Raw genomic sequence first — 22,519 nt, forward strand, 5'->3', positions numbered from 1 at the left:
AAAACCTCCAATGTAACTAGTTACTATTTTCACTCTTCTAAAGTGAGCCCTGTTAGGAGCCAACCTGGTTAAAGGTTACAAAACACACTGTTAGGTGTGACTTTGTTAGAGGATTTACAACTAATTGCTAAACCAACTTTGTTAAGAGATTTTAGATCACTGCTACAATGGTTAGAGAGTAACAATGGAATGACCTAGTTGTAATGAAACTGAATTATTGAATCTAGATCTCTTTTCTGCTTAAACTTTATCCTTCTTGATCGAATATTACTTTTTTGCTCCATAAGGGTACCTACTTATCCTTCAAGTTTGTTTCCTCTCTTTTCTTCTCAATTCAATCAACACACTTGCACACACTAGAAATCTCAACTTGACCTTTCATTTATACCTGCCAAATTGTTACATCAACCCAAATTCAAATTACAATCACCAATATTCATCATCATAGTTTGATAGAAACAATACATAAAGCAATTAAGCTTCATATGCCAAAACAAGAAAAAATCCTTCAGGAGTCGACCCTGCTCAGTAGAAACTAACTTTAGAATGATTCTTTGTGTTAACCAATAGAGGCTTGGTTAACACTACGAACTTGCAGAAATCCTTTGGCAATTGAGTGAACTTGGGGAACACTGATTCTGTTCAAATTTCCCTTTGTTAACCAAGTGAGCTTGGTTAATAGTCTTTTCTACCTCAATTCCTTTGACACCCGAGTGAGCTTGGTAGACACTGTCATCTATTTAGAGTAAACATGTGAATTCTCGATAGACAAGGAAAACTATCTTCACTAACCAAGTGAGCTTGGTAGGCATTGTTTGTCAACTGATATGACATTTGTGCAACATCAAATATAACACACAATTAATCAATTGTATCCAACAACATATGCTCCTAAGAAATAGATAGTTGTAGCAAGCGAGTAATTTGCAAAGGTGATGGAATATTCCTACCCCCTCAAGATAAAAATTGATATATGGTAGAGGAGATGTAGAAATGAGTGAAACAAGATAAAATAAAGATAAATAAAGGTCCATGATGATAGATAAGTAATTAAAACCCAAGATTTACCATTCAAAAGTGATATAATGCCCTAATTTGACAAAATTGACTAGTAAGATAAAGCATCAAAAGTAGGTCAAAGCAAGAATAAGGGTGAAATGAAATTAAAGAGAGTAGAAATGATGAAGAAATGAAGAAATGGTGATTACCCTAGCAAGATGAAAAGATTAAACCTTAGAAAGTCAACTAACTACATAGAAGAAGGAAGAATTTGAAAGCACAATTTTGACTAGCAAGATGAACCTGAATTTTGATTTTAATCCCAAAATGAATTTAGGATGTTAGAATTAGGTCAAAATAGGGTCAATAGGTTATATAGATATAATGATAGGATAGAAAAGAGATGATTGAAAGCCAAGAGAAGATGACAACGTATGATCAAGAAGAAGCAAGAGAAGATGAACAAAGTTAGTTGACATGTCCATGAAAGATAAAGAAGACTCTCAACATTAAAAAATGCAAAGCTAACCTAAAATGAACCCTAAAATGAAATCTAGTATGAAAAAGGTACAATTGTAAGGGTTATATAGATAGGTCCTAGCTTTTATCATTGGGCCTTATTAGGGATATCAAAATATCATATAATTATCACTAGTATGACTATGAGGATATGAATATGATCTATATCGGATAGAATGTGGGAATCCAAACTATGCATCAAAGACATATAGGTCAAGATGACTAGTGCATTTTGATTCCCTAGTTTTAATTTAGCGAGATTGTGCTTGCATCAAGACAAAAGAAAGTCAAGATGACCATAAGTATGCACTCACAAAATAGACAAGGATGAGGCCTTTGAATTGATCCTAAATGTCCATGAGACCAAGAAAAATTCTTAAGACACCTAAGATAAAATCAAAAAGAACACCCAAAGATAGAAATCAAAGGAAACCATGCCTCATGTCCCTAGTCCTCTAGTCCTTGACATCCTCAAGAGACTATTAGGGAGAGAAAACTCAGAAAAGAAATCATCATAAACAACACACAAAGAGGAATAAAGCCAACAAGTCTCAACTAGTTATTAGTTTAGGCATGAGTGTGCAAGTCACATGACCATCTCTTGTAGGATGTGAGTATGCCAATGAGAAGTATCACATCATCCCAAACTATATCAAAAGTATCAATGTCAATGGGAACATTGAAAAACACTATTTAGTGAGTTGCCAAAGAAATACCAATGCATAAGGAGACCCTGATAAGTGAAATAGATTATGCCTCCTAGACCCAAACATGAGAGTCAATTCCAAGATAGGAATGGAAAAGTGAGAAATGGAGAAAATAAGCATAAAGAAAGACTGATAGGCATAGGTGTGAGGGTATCAAGTAGTGTATGTTTTTATGTTTTCACCACTTGGCAATTTTTCAGGACTAATTGTAATTTTTTTGCATATTTTGAGAAAAAAAAATTGTATTTTTTGGCATCATATATGATTTTTTTGGATTTTTTAGAATGATTTGGAGATCACTAGTTCTCAAGAAATATCACATCATTTTGTTCTAGTGTCTAGCAAGGTGTAGGACATGATAGAGCAACAAGTTGGCGGATAAGTAGAAATGGATAAGAAAGGAGTATGAAGTGAGTGAAAGTGATCCTCGAGGACTAACTCCTCAAGAGTACCCAAGCTAGAGAAAGATATCCATATGAATATTGTGTTGTACAAGAAAAGAAAGTCAAGAAATGAGATAGCATGTAGGATAAGTAGTAGAAGCCAATAAGAAAGATAGAATGAAAGCATGCAATCCAAAAGAATAGACATGTCAAGAGGCATATGAGAACCATGTTTTGCTTCGTGTGATCAAGACCAAGAGGTTGATTGGATATGATAGAAATGAGATAGATAAATGAGAATGAAACTAGATATGAAGGCTATGAATGAATTCAAGCAAGCACAATAGGGAAGATGACAGATAAAATAGCCAATATGCAAGGATAGCTCAACATTGTCAAGATCAAAGAGGAAGAGGGTATAGATGGATGAAGGAAGAATTATACATGACACCTCTTTACTAGGTTTTCATCATGCTACTTATCCAAGGCACCACAAGAAGTGGTTTTCACCATAGGACAAATTTATTTCTCTTTACTTTTGCTACCAAGGTGACACAAGAAGTGGTTTTCACCAAGGTGCATGTTTTTCTTTTCTTCTTTTTTTAAATTTTTTATTTTTCAAAATAGGTAAAAAAAATTCAAGTTAGATAGTGCTCCTATAGGAAAGATAAGTCATGATAATCCAATACCATAGATAATTATGCTCAAAGATGATAATAGGGTGAAGGAAGAGAGATGGTAGTAGGATAAGTATATGGAGGTTAAGAATTTGTGTCTTGAAAGGATTCTAGGAGTATGTATAGTAGGTAAGTGTAGGATAGAAAAGATTGCATAAGGGTAGGTGAAAAAGTGGGGAAGATCAACATTGGAACACACCTTGGAGGGTTTTGGAATGATGGATGAATGATAGAGGAAATATCTTGAGATTAAAATATATGAGTGTTGGAGAGCTTCTTCAACTAAGAGCTTTCTAGATCTTCTTAGGCTACCTTTAGCCTACTTTAGGTTTTTCTCTCCCAACCCTAACCTAGAGGATCCTTCTACTATCCCCTTACCCAAGAAACTCTTCCAACAATTTAAAACTTAATGTAATTCCCCAAGTTCACCCAATAATCAAGACTAGCTAGGTTACTGAAAGATAAACATTCATGGCACATGAACACAATATTTGGTGACCCAAAAACCTTCCAAATAGAAAGTAAAATTGGGGTGGGGATGATACCCACAAAACTTTAATACTACAATATAAAGTTGGCCTGTTAAAACTTACAATGATCACTTCTAATGATCTACCCTATTAGGAGCAATTAGGACTGCTAGGTTCACCTTGTTAGAGGTTTTACAAACATACAATGAAGTATGCACTCTGTTAAGAGATTTAAAGAAAATACTATTAAGTCTACCATGTTAAAGGATTTGAATCTGATTCACCTGTTAGGATGAAATAGTAGATCTAACTTACAACTGAATTACTGATTAGATCCTTGAAATGATGATCACCTCTTTGTGATCAATAAAACTTGAATACTCCTTATTTGACCTTGTTGAATACTCTGATCTACTGCTGATTCACATTCGCATTCACTCTTCTCAAAACATTACTTCTTCATCATGCTTGGGTATGATACAATATATTGCATATATACCATCCCAATTCTCATAATTACAAGGTTGGCCAAAACACAAGTTAACACTAATATTACTGAGTAGCCCAAATGTTGAAACTTGAGCTCTAAAAGCTGACTTGGTGACCTTCTGATACTCAGCATCCACTGCATTACTCGGCATTGTTATGCATTTGGTAGAAGTAGAGGCATGGTCCATACTAATCACTCAATGTAGGTTTGAACTTGATGAACATTGGAGACTTGGTAGATATAGTGTCACTTGGTAGAAACTGAATACCATGCTCACCTTGCTTGCACTCGATAAACTCTACTCATCCCATCACTCAATTAACATTGGCTTCACATCACAAGAACTGATGACTCGATAGATACTGTAAAGCTCAATAACCACTAACTGCTCAATGATAACTGTTGGACTTCACACTACCTATTTTCACTTGGTAACCTCTGAAATGCTCGATGTGAACTATGAAACCTGGTAACCACTGAATTGCTCGACAAACACTGGAGACTAAATGGTGAACTTGGTAACCATAAAAAATTATGAATAAGTGTTGTCACTAATGACAAACATAACTTAATTCCAACAATCTCCCCCTTTGCAATTAGTGACAAAAACACTTATTAGCCAAAACTTATGTATAGTGTCATGCTGATTTTGATTTTTTATTTTTCAAAATTTGTCTTTGTAATTTTGCTATATATACATTTGCACATATCTCCCCCATACAATTTACATACCATATAATATCATACTAAGTGTATATACAAGTATTTCTTCTTCTTTACAAGTCTCTCCCCTTGTACATATATCTCTCTCCACAAATAGCTCTTTCTCCCCCTTTTTGATAGTAATGCCTGTATGCACCCAAAAATGGTCGCCTAGACTATGGGCCCCCATTATTCAATTTATCAATTTATCAAATTTTCTGAATCAATGGTTTGTAATATATTCAAATCAATTTCCTTGATCAAATTCGATTTATTTCATTTCTAAGATTGATCATTTTATTCCAAGTCTTATTTAATTAAAAGAAAATCTTCTCTTTTAATTAAATAAAATAAAATCCCCATTTAATTAAAAGAAAACCTCTCTTTTAATTAAACAGTTCATCCACATTTAATTAATTAAGAGAAAAACCTCTCTTTTAATTTAATTAAATATCTTCTATTTAATTAAAAAGAACTTGCTCCCTTTTAATTAAATAAAAATCCCACTTAAATATCTCTTTTGATGGAAAACGGAAATAAAATAAATTCTTTTTATTTAATTTCTCTACACTTAAAAATGTGATCTAAGTGGGATTTATCTTTCCACTTTCTCCTCAACCACTCCTCTTTTCTAATTGGTGGAATCTTGTCTTACATGGATCACCACTTTCTTCTCAACCACTCCTCTTTTCTCATTGGTGAAATTTTGTCTCACATGGATCAAGCTCTATTATCCCATATTGGATGTGAGAAGCCTCTCACTTCCATAATTTCCTTTATAATTAAATTAAAAGAGAGGTTTTTCTCTTAATTAATTAAATGTGGATGAACTGTTTAATTAAAAGAGAGGTTTTCTTTTAATTAAATGGGGATTTTATTTTATTTAATTAAAAGAGAAGATTTTCTTTTAATTAAATAAGACTTGGAATAAAATGATCAATCTTAGAAATGAAATAAATCGAATTTGATCAAGGAAATTGATTTGAATATATTACAAACCATTGATTCAAAAAATTTGATAAATTGATAAATTGAATAATGGGGGCCCATAGTCTAGGCGACCATTTTTGGGAGCATACATTTGCCCCTCTTTGACTAATGTGTGATCGATTCGGGAACACATGTAGTCAAAGAAAGAAATTGAAGTGTGAGGTCAATTTGGGATCACAAAACAACCCAGATGTGTGGTCGACTCGGGAACACATCAAGACAAAGAATACAAATAAATTTTAACTTGAAAAAGTCGAGGATAAAATTGATAAAACTGAATCAAGGATTGAAATTGATAATTACTGCCCCCTCGTGATCGAAATCAAAATGAGATAGAGGAGAAACAAAAAATAGATAAATTTGATCAAATCGAACAAAAGATAAAGTTCTTGATGTAAGATGAAAGATATAAGAATCATAGAACCAAGGTAGATCATCAAGCATGAAATATTATGCCCCAAAGGTGATTTAGAAGAAAAGAAGTGGGGAAAAAGAATATGGAAGATAGAAGTTTGAAAGATATAGAAAGAAATAGAAAGAAGAAAAAGAAAATGCCCCAAAATCAATCAACTGTTTAAGATAGAAATTTTGATTGAGATCACGAAAGAAAATAAGGAAATGAAGATCAAAATGTGACCACAATTGATTAAATGTCCACAATAAAGATGAAAGGAGAACCCTCTCAAACTCATAATGCAGCCTAAAAATGCAAACTAACATGAAGTCTAATAATGCAAGCTACATGAAATGCAATGGTGTACTTGCAAAAGAGCAACTGTAACATAGGATTTTGTGTTCATCATTCATTAGAGAATGTAACAGAACTTATTTTCATCATTGGGCCATTACTAATGGACATCAAAAAATCACACAATCGTCACTAGTCACAAGCGCAACTATGAAGATATGAATGTAATTAATATCGGATTGGAATGTGGAAAGATTCTAACATAAGCATCAAAGACATAAAGATCAAGATGACTTCTATGTTAGCTTACCCAATTTAATGTAGCAAAACCATGCTCGCATCAAGGCATAGATGCCAAGATGACCATAAGAATGGTTGTGCAAAAAAAATCAAGGATGATACCTCAAATCTCCTAAGTGTTTCAATGGGACAACAAGAGACACTCTAGAGTTTCAAGACCACACCCACAAGCAAACAACAAATAAAAACATGTCCCATGCCCCAAGTCCTCTAGCGATGCATCATGGAGAGACTTATTAGACAAGGACACTCAACAAAAATCAATAATAGTCAGCACACAAAGAAAAAATCATGACATAAGTCAAGCATTAAGTGTTGCGTTTAAAATTTAAGTGTGTTAACTAATACTGAGTTCTGAGGACAAGGATCAAATGCTTGCAGGAAGGTAAGATCACATGATTATATTGGGTAAGACCAAACTAATAAGTGTTGAAAAACACTCAATGTCAATGGGTGTTGAAAAACACCATTTGCGAGGTGTCCTAAAGACTCACACATCTAAGAAACCAAAGCTAACATAGTTATGCCCCCTAGACAAAGACCAATTCCAAACCAAGGTAACAAGGACAAGGCATGGTGGAGAAAGGCTAAGTGTTGAGGACATGTGCTAAGAAACAGGGGTGCAAAGGCCTCAAGTAGTGCCCGTTTCCAGGTTTTCACCACTTGGATTTTTTTTTTTTTTTTTTTTTTTTTTTGTATTTTTGGAATATATAATTTTTTTGAAGATACATCAAAGTGCCTTTTGCTAGGTTGTCACTAAGATGATCATTTTTTTAGGACATTTTTCAATTTTTAGAATTTTTACAATATATCATTTTTTTGGAATTTTGAAATATATCAATTTTTTTGAATTTTTTTTTCAGGATCAATAAATATTTACAAAGATACCCCTAGATAGAATGGGCATTAAACTCTTAAGAAAGATCACATCGTGCAGTCCCAATGTCTAACAAGGTGGAGGACATGATGAAGCAATAAGCTAATGGATATTATGGATAAGCAAGGAGTGTATGAAGCAAGTGAAAGTGATCTTCAAAGGTTGACTCCTCAAGAGTACCCAAGCTAGGGAAAATATGTCATGTAAAGAACATTTGGACAAGAAATGAAAGGCCAGTATAGGATAATTCAAGAAAGCATAATGTAAAAGTGGGAAAGATGTAACCCAAAGGAGTAGATATGTCAAGAGGCTTCATAGCATCATATTTTACTCTTTTTTATTAGATCAAGACCAAAAGGGTAAATGGGAAAAGGATAGCGAAAGACTAGAATGAATGGAGGAAAATAGATATGAAGGCTAAACATGAAAGGAATGAAAACAAGATAATCATAAGATATCTCACAAGATAGACAAATGTTTGTCTATAGGTCAACATTGTCAAGATCAAAGAGAGAAGAAAAAATGAATGAAAGATGTAGAAGAACTACGCATGATGCCTATTTGTTAGGTTTTCATCATGGTACTTATCCAAGGAACCACAAGGGAGTGGTTTTCACCATAGGATGAATTCATTTCTCTTTACTTTCGCTACCAAGGTGCCTGATTACCAGGTTTTCACCAAGGCACATTTTCAAATTTTTCATTTTTTTTTTCTTTTTTTTTCAATCTTTTTCAATTTTTTTTGGAAGAAGTCAAGCTTTTGAGATAATGCTCTTTGAATGTTTAAACCATGATATACAAAGGAATTCAAATGATATGCTCAAAGATGCTGATAGGGAAAGGAAGATGGAAGATAAAAAAAAGGAGGATATGGCTTTATGCAAAGCAAGTGAGATTGGAAGATAGAAATGAAGGCAAGATCAACGTCAACACACACCTTGAAGGGTGGCGAAAGGATGGAGAAAATGTGAATGAAGGAATATGTGAAGGAATATGGTGAGTGGATAGAAAAGGTTGCAATTTAGGCACATGGAATGGAAGAATGCTTTTGGAAGAAGATGAAGCGGAATTCTTTGGAAGCTTGAATGTCAACTTCAATTGTTGTTCAACATTAGAATTTCTCAAGAAAGACTTTGGAATCCATATAGCCGTAGGCATCTTTTCATTTCTTTTTGATGATGTAGAGATAATATCTTCAATGATGGATTTTGGAACCCATACTTGTCTTATAATTTTTTTCTTAGATATCTCTTTTGACTTTATGCCCCCATGTCGATTAGATGAGACATGGTGGTCTACCTTTTTATATGGATTCTTGAATTGCTTCTTTTTCTTGTATTGAACATTCAAGTTACTTCCAAAAGAATTGGGACTTGTGGAAGAAGAAGGATGATATGACTGGTTTAGGTGAGTGGGTGGATGAAAAGAATTCAAGGATATGCATCTATGTTGATCTTGAGGAAAGATAGGATAGGGAGGGATGTAAGGACCCAAGATGGAAGGAAAATGTGAAGGATTTATTATTGGTGGGGGAGGTCCAAGGATGGATGTGGAAGATGCAAAAGGGTAATCAATAAGTTCATCAATATCTATATGAAAGTCAAGGACATCAGCATCTTTAGAGTGAACATTAGGATTTTCAATAATATCATGAACATCTTGAATAGGAGCAACTTCTTTAATAGGAGAACTTATAGCTTGAGAAGACTTAGGAAGAGTAGAAAGTGGAAGGGAACATGGAGTGGTAGAACAAGAAGATGGAATACTTTGATCTTGACAAGAATCTTTGGATAGCATAAGTGTAGAGTTTCTCTCTTGATTTTCAATAGGCTCAACAATGGAAGTAACAACACTATTTTTAATAACCTTAATGGAAGTATCATCTTTGGAAGGTGCAACTATATTAAGGTCATTTTGATTGTCAATAAGCTGAGTAGTGTAAGTAGTATCTTGATCTTTCTTAGGAGAAGACTTAAGACATGGTGGAATGAATGAGGAAGGGTGTAAGGGATCAAAAGAACCATGAAATGTATCAGAAACATTGTGAAAAGGATTAGATGACATGGAAGGTTCTTGATCTTGATCTTTTTTTATATTCTTTTCTTTATCATTTTTAGAGTCCTCTTGACATGAAGCCAGTGCTAAGGAGAAGGAAGCATGTTGGAATTGTATGGAAGACTTTGGAATAGATGATGAAGGACTAGCTGAAGTAGGAATTATAGTACATGAAGGCTTAGGATCTTTAGGTTTAGCATTATCAAAAGTATTTGCAGCCAGGTGAAGTTTAGCTTGAGTTTCTTTAAGAGGTAGCCCTTGAGGATAACTATAGGGAACTGCATGAAAAGCATTAGGATCTTTGTTGGACGAATGATTGGTAGAAGATTTGAAAGTCTCAGAATCTTTAGGGAATGTATGGATAGTGGAGGAAGTAGAAGATGGAAGGGGAGCATCAGAAGACAAAGGTTCAACATTAACATGATCTTGCTCAAGAGTGTAATCTTTATTTTCAGCATGAGGGTTCTTAGAAGAGGAACTCTTATCCCACTGATGTTGTATTTCAGCACAAAAAAATGCTTTCTCTTCATCAAAAAATGCAGATTTATCATTTAGGTATTGTTCACAAAATTTATCAATGTTGTTTTCAAGATTTGATTCATGTGGATTACCATCAATATCCATCTGTGACTCATCCCCTTTAAGCACAAGCATAGGACTAGGAGGACTTTTAGGAACTGTAGGAATGTAATAATCATCATTATCATAATCATTGTCACTATAGGCATTGTAGATAAGCATATCGCAAGACTTTTCATGTTGTTCATTAAGATCTATCTCAATAAGAGGAATAAGACTCTTGGTAGAAGTAGAAGAAGAATGATATTGTGAAGAAGAAGTAGGTGAAGACCTAGATTGATGATATTTAGAAGAATCATGGTAAGATTTAGAAGATGAAGAATGTGAATAATATTTAGAAGAAGCATGATAAGACTTAGAAGATGAAGAATGTGAAGGATATTTAGAAGAATCATGATAAGACTTGGAAGATAAGGAATTTGAACGATATTTAGAAGAATCTTGATAAGACTTGGAGGATAAAGAATCTATATGATATTTAGAAGAATCATGATAAGACTTGGAGGATGAAGAATCTGTATGATATTTAGAAGAATCATGATAAGACTTGGAAGATGGAAAATATTTGGAAGAAGGATATTGTGATTTGATCTTGCACATGATCCTAGCAAAGGTGTCTGACTTATCCATTTTTTTAATCATTTTTGTTGCAACGTTAGCATCCATGCATCTATTGGAGTGACAACACTTTTCAAATTCAAGAAGGAGGTGGATTTCATCTGATCTCAAATGAGGATCCCTAAAAAGATATCTGAGATCCATGGTTCTAGAAGAAGAAGAATCAAGTATGGAAGAAGAGAAAGAATGAATAGAAGAAGGTAGACTATATGATAATAGGAGGAAAAGAATCAAGAAGACATGAAGAAGAGGAATAATGGAAATGAGAGACTAGAAAGACATGGAAGATGAAGAAGAAAGAAGACCAAGAGTCATTTTGGAAAATTTGATACCATTTGAGATCATTTGAATTTGAGCAACATGTAATAGCACTTGTAATCAACATGAAAGAAAAGGCACTAGTTGATAGGATAACCCTAAGAAATGTTGGTACCAAACTAGGATAGTAAAAGCTCTCACTTGTCCAAAAGAGATGTGATAAGATAGAATTTTGCAATAGGTGTAAACCAACACTGCCACAGAGGTGCCCACAACTTTGGGTGAATACCCTAGCACATATGGACCAGGAGGATGATTGACCCAAATTATAAATAATTAAAATTGAACTTTGATGAAAGTTAATGGACAAGAGATTACTAAGACTCTCCAAGTGTAATATCAAAGGATTCAAGTGTATATCTTTCTCAATAAGGACGGTTTCTAACTTACCAACTCCAAACAAGGTCTCTTTCGAAATCAATGATTACTAATTCAAGAGGTCAAAGCACAATAACCCATGGTGCAAAAAGGCTTTTAACAATGAGAAAAGTAGCCTAATCCAAATAGGAGCAACCTAGGGAGACTAGAAATAATGGGATAACAAAGTTATTTGATCGTAAAGTCTCAACTCTAGAACTCAGATTTTGTTCATTTTAAATATCCAACTAGATGTATCAATAGATTCTTTATCATAAACCAAGCACGCAAGATAGAAAACAAGGATTTCAAGCAAACAGTCTTCAAACAATGAACAAGGGGCAAAGCAACCTTGCGCATGAGCAATCAAGTGACTTAGTTTATGCTAATCCCTAGGAGAGCTAATTGTGTATGTTCTCAAAGAGTTTCACAATCATTGCATACATCCCTAGAAAATAAAAGTTGGTCTCTCTAAGGTTTTTAGTAATGGTTTGACTCTGCAACTTTTATGATTCACAGGGGTGACCTCCAATCCCAGCGCATCGAGGTTTTGACACAGTTTGAGAACTTAATTTTCAAGAGCTGCTAGGGAGATCTGACAACCCACAATGAACCATACCCTATAGAGATTTCTTCCACGAGGACATTTATATAGCGATTGTTGCAACCACGGCAGAAGTGGCTATTACCGCTTGAGGTTCCGTCTGCAGTTTACCCTATATAGGGATTTTCTGCTATGGTTAACCCTCTCTAAAGGTGACTGACTCACAATAGTGGACCACAAGGGGACTTAGCTTTCAGATTCAAGGTTTTGACACCTTTTCACTTTTAGCCCAATCAAAGCAAGCTGATTAATCTGACACGCTAACTAAGATTATCTCAAGATCTATGATATCAACCCCTAGTGATCCATCAACCTCTCCGGAGAAAGGATGCCTCAATCACCAAGTTGAAGATCCATCTATCTAAGAGATTCTCAAAGTATCCTCCCCACCTACAAGGAATCCATCTTTGAGAGGAGTTTCACTAGGAACTCACTCCCTCAAGATCCACGAATAGTATTCATGGAGCCTAATTACTATGTGTGTACAGATGTTAATTCTCCAAAAGAAAATCTATCCAAGAATAATCAAAAAGCACAAGGTGGTACACTTAACACTTTAACTAATGCAAGGTGAGTCCAAAGATGTGGAACACTTAACCCCTCACACAAGCCAAAATGAGTCCACAACTCAAAGATTAGTGAGTTCTAGAAAGCACAAGAGGGTTGCCAAGTGGAGCACTTAACGCTTCTATCCTATAGACCCCTCCCCTTTAATGTGGTGCTGATCTTGCAACCACGGGGTGGAATGAGGGGCCAGCGGATTCAACGAGTCCAATAACCCAATATAGCTATCTAAATCTATCATTAATAATCAAGCTTGCTAAATAAAAATCAATGGAGATTACAACCTAGTACCAATTATGCATTTGTTTGAAAAATAAAAGCATAAGCAAAACACACAAGCTAGACACATGAGAGGTTCATTTTAAGGTTCCAAATCAAAGTGTTATCAGCCAAAGAAGAATACCTGAAGTCCTCGCAACGCGCTTAGTAGATCTTACCTATTTTTAACAACTTTAGCACGTTTTTCCAATGAAATCACAACTTGCTGCTATGCTATTCCAAAAAAATTAGAAAACATAGAAAAACCCAAAACAGTGAGCAGTTAACAGAAAAAAATCAAAAAAAACACGAAAATCCCTGCAAAAAAAATACGAATAACCTAGTCAACATGATTAGACCTTTTTTTTGCTATGATTTTGAACCCAAAAATAGAAATGAAAAGAGGAGACCCCTAGTAAAAACTAAAGAGCTTTCCAAAAATGTAAGAAATTCAAAAAAATTTCTTCATTTGTGCCCTAGGGACCCAATTATTTAAAATAGGCCAGATTCATCAAATCGAGTTTTTGATCTTTAATACGGCCTCAAAATTCAAAACACAAAGAAATAACCCCCATTAGAATTCAAAAAGATTTCTGAAAATATAAATTTTTCTAAAAAATACGCTGATTTGCGATCAGAAATGGCTTTTTATGAAAAATAAAGAGAAATTCATAACTCACGCAAATCATGTCAAAATGATCTAAAAATCGAATTGGAACATTTTGAGCACATAACCAATCTAAAAAAAAAAATTTAGAACCAAACTCTAATTTTTTTAAAAGATATGATTGAATCTTTAAACCAACTAGATTTTTTGCCTGCAAACCAATCTATATATGGGTTGGCCTTAAAACCAAAGTGAAAAAATTACAAGAGAACTTGATTAGATCCAATATGCTGCTGTAAAAAAGAAGAGATGAAAAATAAAAGCAAATGGAGCTAGAAACTTGATTCAAGCCCCACGGTGGGCGCCAAAAATGTGTGCTAAAATGTTGTCACACTTCTACGAATCATTACATGTAAGAAAACTCAAGAATGAGCCCTCACAAATCGATCCATAGCTCTCTACTCATAGAGTGCAAGGGTTTGCAATGAAGGCCCTCAGTTTGACCTATTTTTGTGCCCATGCAAGTACACCATGAGATGAGAGATTCAAAGAGGAAAAGCAAGAATGCTACTCTCCATGATCTTCAAATATGCATGAAAACAAGATCTAATCTATCAATGCAAAATCTAAGCTATGAAAATAAGATCTAATCTATGAAAGCAAAATCTAATCTATAAATGAAAGATCTAAGCTAAAAACCCATGATTATGCTATCGTTATGCTGCAAGTTTGAAGACCAATTTTTGAAGGAGTTTGAATACAAAAGCTTTTTGTGGAGAACTTCTATTTTCTTGTCTTTTTCTCTCTTGCACCCATCATGGGCTTTTAGCTTAGATCTTGTATTTATAGATTAGATTTTTCTTTCATAGATTAGATCTTATTTTCATAGCTTAGATTTTGCATTGATAGATTAGATCTTGTTTTCATGCATATTTGAAGATCATGGAGAGTAGCATTCTTGCTTTTCCTCTTTGAATCTCTCATCTCATGGTGTACTTGCATGGGCACAAAAATAGGTCAAACTGAGGGCCTTCATTGCAAACCCTTGCACTCTATGAGTAGAGAGCTATGGATTGATTTGTGAGGGCTCATTCTTGAGTTTTCTTACATGTAATGATTCGTAGAAGTGTGACAACATTTTAGCACACAATGCCAAACATTTATACACAACATACTTATACAGAGACACTAAAATGTGAGAAAAACTCAGAATGTACCTTGAGAATAAGACAAAATGTCTTATCCCAATTATCTTGCAAAATTTTGTAGGTTTGAAGTGCCACTTGGACTTCTATTGAGAGTTCAATCTTATGATTTGCAATTGAAAAATTGTTATCATGGATCAATGTTTTTGAATAAGTAATGTGCTTCAACATTGAGTCCATGATTTGAAGGATCATGTTCTAGATGTCTATAAGAGTAGACCAGATCCTTTCTTCCTTTGTCAACAATTTAGCCTACATATCAAATAGGAATTTGACCCTCATGTGATGTGTTGAGCTTGAGTTGGGGTCAAGCTACAACTTTTGAGCACTGGCCTTCAGATCCTCATCTATCTTATTTAGTTTTCCCTTTATTTCTTTTGTATACTCAGTAACATCACATAGCTTGGCAAAAAGAGATGCTACATTTGTAAAAGAATTTTCAAGATTAGCCAAAATTGAGGAAAGCTCTACCTGATGAATAGCAATGTGCTGAGCAATGTGCTCAAGCACCTTATTGCCAAACTTTTTCTTTGCTTTTTCTATCAACTTTTCTTGGTTAGAAGAGTCCTCATTGAATTTGATTAATGCTTCCTCTAACTGTAACAAAATATGTTGAGATGAATGAACATCCATGCCTATGGCCTCTGTCAAAATATTCTTTGCATTCTCAATGATTCAAAATTCTTTGTCCCTTTCCTCTCTTAATTGCTTTTGTATGGCCTTTTGTTCTAGAAGTAGGCAAACTAATCTCATTTGATCAATAGTAGCATTATCAAAATTCAACGTAGGAATCTCAATTTCCTTGTCCTAGTCAATATCTTCATCAATTTCTTTTCCACTAATCAGAAGTTTAAGTGGTGTCCTTGGTTCAACTTCTGATATTACTACTTTGGACTTTGAAACAAAAATAATGGTAGAAACAATAGGGCTTGCAGTGAAAACTTGTATAGGGAGTACTGATGGAATACTAATTAGAGCACAAGAAGAATCCAAAATTGATGAGCTACCCAAAATTGAAGTACTTATAGGTGGAACACTAATAGAAGTATTTACAAATGAATCACTTACAGGAGCATGCAAAATTAAAGTAGACAAAATTGTAGAACTAGATGATGTGCTTAATCCTGATGTCCCTGACTCGGGAGCTAAAGAAGAGGAAGGTTATAGCTCAATCAATGAAGTGGTAGGCACTTCCATTAGTGATACCTAGAGCTAAGAGGGAGCAAAGAGTGATTGTAAAGATGTTGTATCTGTTGAGGTTGCAATCACACTTGTTGAAGCTATCTCCATGCCAGATGATACAGCAATTTTTGGTGGAGAGTGAGGAAGGGAGGCTATAATTTGTGTAGCTATCCTAACTAGATCATTTTCTTCTTCTTCTCCTTCACTATCCTTCTCTTTAGCTTCTTCCTCTTTCTCTTCTTCACCATCCTTCATCAATGCCTGATAATCCTTAGCATCTATAGTGACACAAGGTGTATTATCATCTTCATTGTCTTCATCCTTGTCACTATCATCATCATTTATTTCCACTAGATCCTCACTTGGCTTATGCATATGATAAAAAAATTTCCATATGGATGTAGCATCCTTAACTACATGTTCGATATCTTTCACCAAAATCAAACAAGTATGAAATCTCATCACCATCTTTTCTTCATTTTTCTTCATTCCTTCCTTAACCTTTGCATTTGTAAGATTTGGTAGCAACTGTCTCAAATATTTCTCATATATATCCTTTGCAATTTGCATAGTTTATTCCCATCTAGGTTTTAACCTTGCTAATAACTCATTGGAAATCTACGGGGCAATTTGATCTGGGGAATATTTCTATTTAGCACTAGCTCCTCAATCTGCATCTTCTCTGCATTAGTCCTAGTTTCATACTTCAATGCCTTAAAATTTGTGATACCTACACCTTCTTCTAATTGGTTCAATATTTCTTGGAAGTTGAGTGGGGGCTTACTGAACACAATCTCACTTCCTCCTTTCTTCTTGGATCTTTTTGTAAATACAGCTATGGAGGCCTTGGGTGGCTTGGTGATAATCACCTTGCCCTTCTTTCTTATAGGCTCTTCCTCCTTTTCTGATTCATGTTCTTCATCCTTAGATTCTTCTTCATCTTCTCCTTTTCCCTTGGTAAGCATAAGAGGGGCACTTGCAATTTTCAGTTTAGATATCCTCCTCTTACCTTTGTTTACTACCTATGGGAGCTTGATCTCAAGCTCTATTCTGGCTTTTTCTTCATTGTAAGTTCCAAAGATGGGTACCTTTGGATCTAAAAGCTCATTCACCAAGGCTTCAATTATCTCCTTTGTTTCATCAATATTAACCTCATAAGGAAGAGGTTTCACCCATACAATTCTAGGCCTAACTACCTGAATGTACACTCTATCATAGTCAACCATGAAACAAACATCATCCTTGTAGTCTTCAACTAATTTTGGTGAAATCCAAAACTTGTTATTCATCTTTTCCTTCAAAACTTCAAAATATTTTTCCATTATACTGTCAAAATTCTCACCCATTTTTGCAATAAACTCAATAATTTGGTACAAAACTAGAGTATACTTTCTCCATACCACTGATCCTTTGGAGGGGAAAAACTTTTGAACATAAAAGAACAAACAAGTTAACAAAGAACCAAATTTACATGGGTTATTCTTTGATGTTCTTATGCTTTCCATGTTCTTGTTTAGCTGCTTCAACATTAAGTCTGCTAAATCATATTCCAGATTCTTCTTTACTACCTTGTAAGCTAGGTCCATAGCCTCACATGGCACATTATTCAGTTGACTAGAGTTGTATATCTTATTTGCAATGATATGAATACCAAACCTAAGTTCCACATTAGATACATTGCTGATTTTTTTTCCTCTATCATCCCACTCAGCTAGGGTTTTCTTCTGTAGCTCATCCCAATCTAGGGTTTTGGTAACTTTAACCTTATTGAGCATAGGGAGACCCGTGATTCTATGAATCATCTTCTTCATTATCAAGACTGGCTACTCTAACCACATCTGACCATTATGCACTCGGCTCAAAATATACCTAATCCATTTGATTTGGAAGTTTCTTGGCAGGTGTGAAATGTGGGTCAAGCCTTTCTCCTTTAGATGTTTATGCTCAGGTTTGAGGGTTTCATCCACACACAGTTCACCTAGGGCACTATCCATTTCTAGGGTTCCAATTTCTTGCACAACACATTTTAATGAGTACAAATATCATTTATAAGGAGTACCTTTGGTGGAATTTGTGATTGAGCTCCATTGGGGTCAAGTGATTCTGCAATTGTTGGTAACAATTTGAAGTTCAGGGCCTTCCATTTGACACCTCACACCAATATCTCTGATCCTTTCTTCACCTTGTTGCTGCTGGTGGTGGATGCCATGATCGCTTGGTAAGATGAGAAAAAATTCTTCAAAAATTTTGCTACAAACTCTGCTTAAGAATGCTTGAATGCTCTACAAATTGCTCTACTCTGGATATACTAAATTCATGGTGAAAATGAGATCGAAATTCTACCTTTTTGATGAAATTTTTCCATTAATGCTCGATATGATGAATGCCATAATGACATAGTGCTTGACAGGTTGTCATCCACTATCTGTGCAAATTGCTTAGTAGAACCTTGTAACTCGATGATCAAACAAAACTTTGTTACTCCCAACCTCACTCGGTATGACCTAACCTTGCTCGGTGAATACTCATGTTAAACTTTTGTGATCCATCTATATCTAAAATACTAATTTGGATCTTTTACTTTCTTCCACTCATTGGAACTACTTGAGATATGACCCTGAGAATGTAGTTCCAATTCTTCCTTGAGAACTTAATTAGAAATGGTGGAGTCACCCACTTCTTGAGTGACATGACCATTATTTGAACTAGCTTGCTTGGTAGATTTGGGAATCCATTGTTGTCTCATCTACTTCCTGATGTTATCAGCTTTTGCTTTACTTTCATCTTCATGAACTCTACCTATATTCATGCAATTATTAGCTATATGACCAAGTTTAGTGCATGTGTAACATCTTATTGTAGTATCTTTTCTTCTCAAGTGATGCCTTGCACAGTTTATGCCTATGTTTCCATATTCTCCACAATAATGACATCTACACCAAGTATTGTAGTCCCAACCAAATATTGCCTTTACAAATTGTTCAGCTAGATTGAATGGTTTAGATCTACATTTAGATACCTTGTGACCTTTTTTCTTGCATTTGTGACATTTACCTTCAAACTTTGGTTTCTCCTTGCATTCATTGGCTTTGTGACCATGTTGACTACAATTGTAGCATTTTCCATTGAATTTTTCCTTTTCATTGCTCCAACATTTGTTTGATGTATGTCCTATCTTACCACAGTGATTGCAAGTAGGTATTTGATTCCTTTGAGCACCTTGTGTGGAGGAATCACCTTCTTCTTTGTATCCAAGTCCTACTTTACCCTTTTTCTTATAAGGATTCTACTCACTTTGCTGATTCAATTGATCCATGTCTGCTTAGGATTTCATTATTCTTTCATTGAGTCGCTTCTCAAAATTTAGATCAACCTTCAATCTTTCATTGATTTGTCTTTCAGTACTTAAATCATTCCTTAACCTTTAATTTTTAGATCTTAGACTCATGATTTCCTCATTTGCATTGGAGAGTTGATTGATAAGGCATTCTTGCTTAAAGGATTGATTTTGAGTTCCATTGTTTCTTGCCTCCAAGTCTTCACTTGCCTTATTTCTTTGTTCCAAAATTTCACACAATCTTATTGATTAAATTTCTTGTTCTCTTTTCAATTTTCTTACCTCTTCTTGCAAGGAGCCATTCTTTTCTAGGAGTTCTTTGATTTCCTTATTTGCTTCATTTGAACTACTTGAAGGGAAAAGGTCTTCAATCTTTTCTTGAACATATTTGTGGTCATTCATCTATTTTGCAAGTTCCTTCCTTCTTTTTAGGGATTGGGAAAGATGCTCTTTTTCTTCCTTGAGTTGAGCTACGGCCATCTCTAAATCTAGCTTCTCATTGTCACTAGCTTTTTCAAGTCTGAATATCTCCATTGTCTTTGATCTTTGTTCAAGCTATCAAAATTTATCCTGAGAACCACAAAGCTCTGATACCAATTGTTGGAAATAATCAAAACTAGCTAGGTTACTGAGAGGGGAAAGGTGAATTAGTAACCTCAAAACTTTTAACAAATTCAACACTTAACAACATAATCCATTCACCATTAATTGATCTAATCTACTGCATGCATGAGAAACTAAAAGATAAACATTCATGGCACATGAACATAATATTTGGTGACCCAGAAACCTTCCAAATAGAAAGCAAAACTGGGGTGGGAATGATACCCCCAAAACTTCAATACTATAGTATAAAGTTGGCATATTAAAGCTTACAATGATCACTTTTGATGATCTTACCTGTCAGGAGCAATTAGGACTGTTAGGTCTACTTTTTTAGAGGTTTTACAAACATACAATGAAGTATGCACTTTGTTAAGAGATTTAAAGAAAAGACTGTTAAATATTCCCTATTAAAGGATTTGAATCTGATTCACCTGTTAGGATGAAATAGTAGATCTGACTTACAACTGAATTGTTGATTAGATCCTTGAAATGTTGATCATCACTTTGTGATAGATAAAACTTGACTGCTCCTAATTTGACCTTGCTAAATATTTTGCTCTGCTACTAAATCACTTTCGCATTCCCTCTTCTCAAAACATCACTTCTTCATCATGCTTGGGTATGATACAATATATTGCATATATACCATCCCAATTCTCATAATTTCAAGGTCGTCCAAAACACAAGTTAACACCAATATTACTGAGTCAACCAAAATGTAGGTTCTAAAAGCTTACTTGGTGACCTTTTGATACTCAGTGTCCACTACATTACTCAACATCATCATGCATTTGGTAGAAGTAGAGGTATATTCCATACTAATCACTCAGTGTAGCTTCAAACTTGGTGAACATTGGAGACTTAGTAGATATAGTATCACTTAGTAGATATAGTGTCACTCAATAGAAACTAAATACCATGTTTACCTTACTTGCACTCGATAAACTCTACTCATCCCATCACTCGGTTAACACTGGCTTCACATCACAAGAATTGATGACTTAGTAGAGATACTATGAAGCTCAATAACCACTAACTACTCAGTGATAACTTCTAGACTTCACACTACCTATTTTCACTTGATAACCTCTAGAATGCTCAGTGTGAACTATGAAACTTGGTAACCACTGAATTGCTCAAAAAACACTGGAGTTTGAATGGTGAACTTGGTAACCATATAGAATTATGAATAAGTTTTTTCACTAATGAAAAACATAACTTAATGCCAACACTTCCAATTTTTTCTCTCACAACCCATCAATTTGACTAGTTAGGCCTTGTAGCCCTAAGAGCCCCTTTTAGCTCTCTTAAAAACAAGGAAAGTGCTAAAACTCACCAAATCCCTTAACAAGGAACCTTGGAATATACTATACTTTTGTTTCACATTACCAACCCTTGAAAATTTTTTAGGTCTTGGCTTCTAGTAATGTCTATACAATACAGATTCAAAAAACCCTACTTTTAAGGGTTTTTAAGGGCAATGTTAGTGTTTCTTCCTCTGTGGGTGTTAAACTCCTTGTCCAACCTCCTCCATTGTGTTCTACTAGATTCATACACTAATCCTACATTTCCAATTCAATATTGATCCATATCAATCCATTATTCCTCACAAATTGATTTACAACCTTCTCTTTGCACCTTGCCAAGCTTGTATGCTTGCCTAGGGCTCGCTTGTAAAAATAGAAAAAGGCCTTTAAAAAAATAAAAAAACCATATTTGAAATATGTATAAAGGATATTTTCTTGGTCTCCAAGAGACATGGTTTTTCTACCAAGGACACTCAAGCTATAGCCCATTTCATAACTATAGCACAAAATTGGACAGTGGGTTCATAGGAAACAAATAATTTTCTAAACCTTATCAAAAACTTACTTGAAAGAAAAATAACTATACAAATATTCAAAACATGAACTAAATATTCTATTCCATCAAAAATATTCCTCTATTTAATACAAAAACTTCAACCAAATTCAAAAACTATGCTTCAGATTCATAAAATTATCCTGCTATAGGTGGTATCCGTACACCTAGTTTTCCAAACCATACAAAATGATTTTAAAAATTATTAAATAGAATTCATGCTCCATACTAGCCTTAAATTCCAACCATAACTACCCAATTCATTGATTTTGCAAAATTAAAAGTTTTCAACCAATTTTGCAAAAATTGCAAAGTTGTCAATGCAACTTTTTGACAACTTTTGCAATTTTACTCCTAGACTCTTAAAATTTCCATAAGATGTTACCAATCCTCCTAGGATGACTTTGGAACATATAAGGACCACATTTACATACTCCTTGCTTCCTTTTAAGGAATTTTACCTTATTTTTCCTCTTAGTGCAACTTTTGCAATTTTCCCTTATCAAGACCTAATTGACAAATTTAGACTCCTAATCAAAAACCTATCAACCCAAACCACCTAAACAC

Source organism: Cupressus sempervirens, chromosome 6 (assembly GCF_028749045.1).
Source record: "Cupressus sempervirens isolate cs-2001-9-10 chromosome 6, ASM2874904v1, whole genome shotgun sequence".
NCBI classification, from domain to species: domain Eukaryota; kingdom Viridiplantae; phylum Streptophyta; class Pinopsida; order Cupressales; family Cupressaceae; genus Cupressus; species Cupressus sempervirens.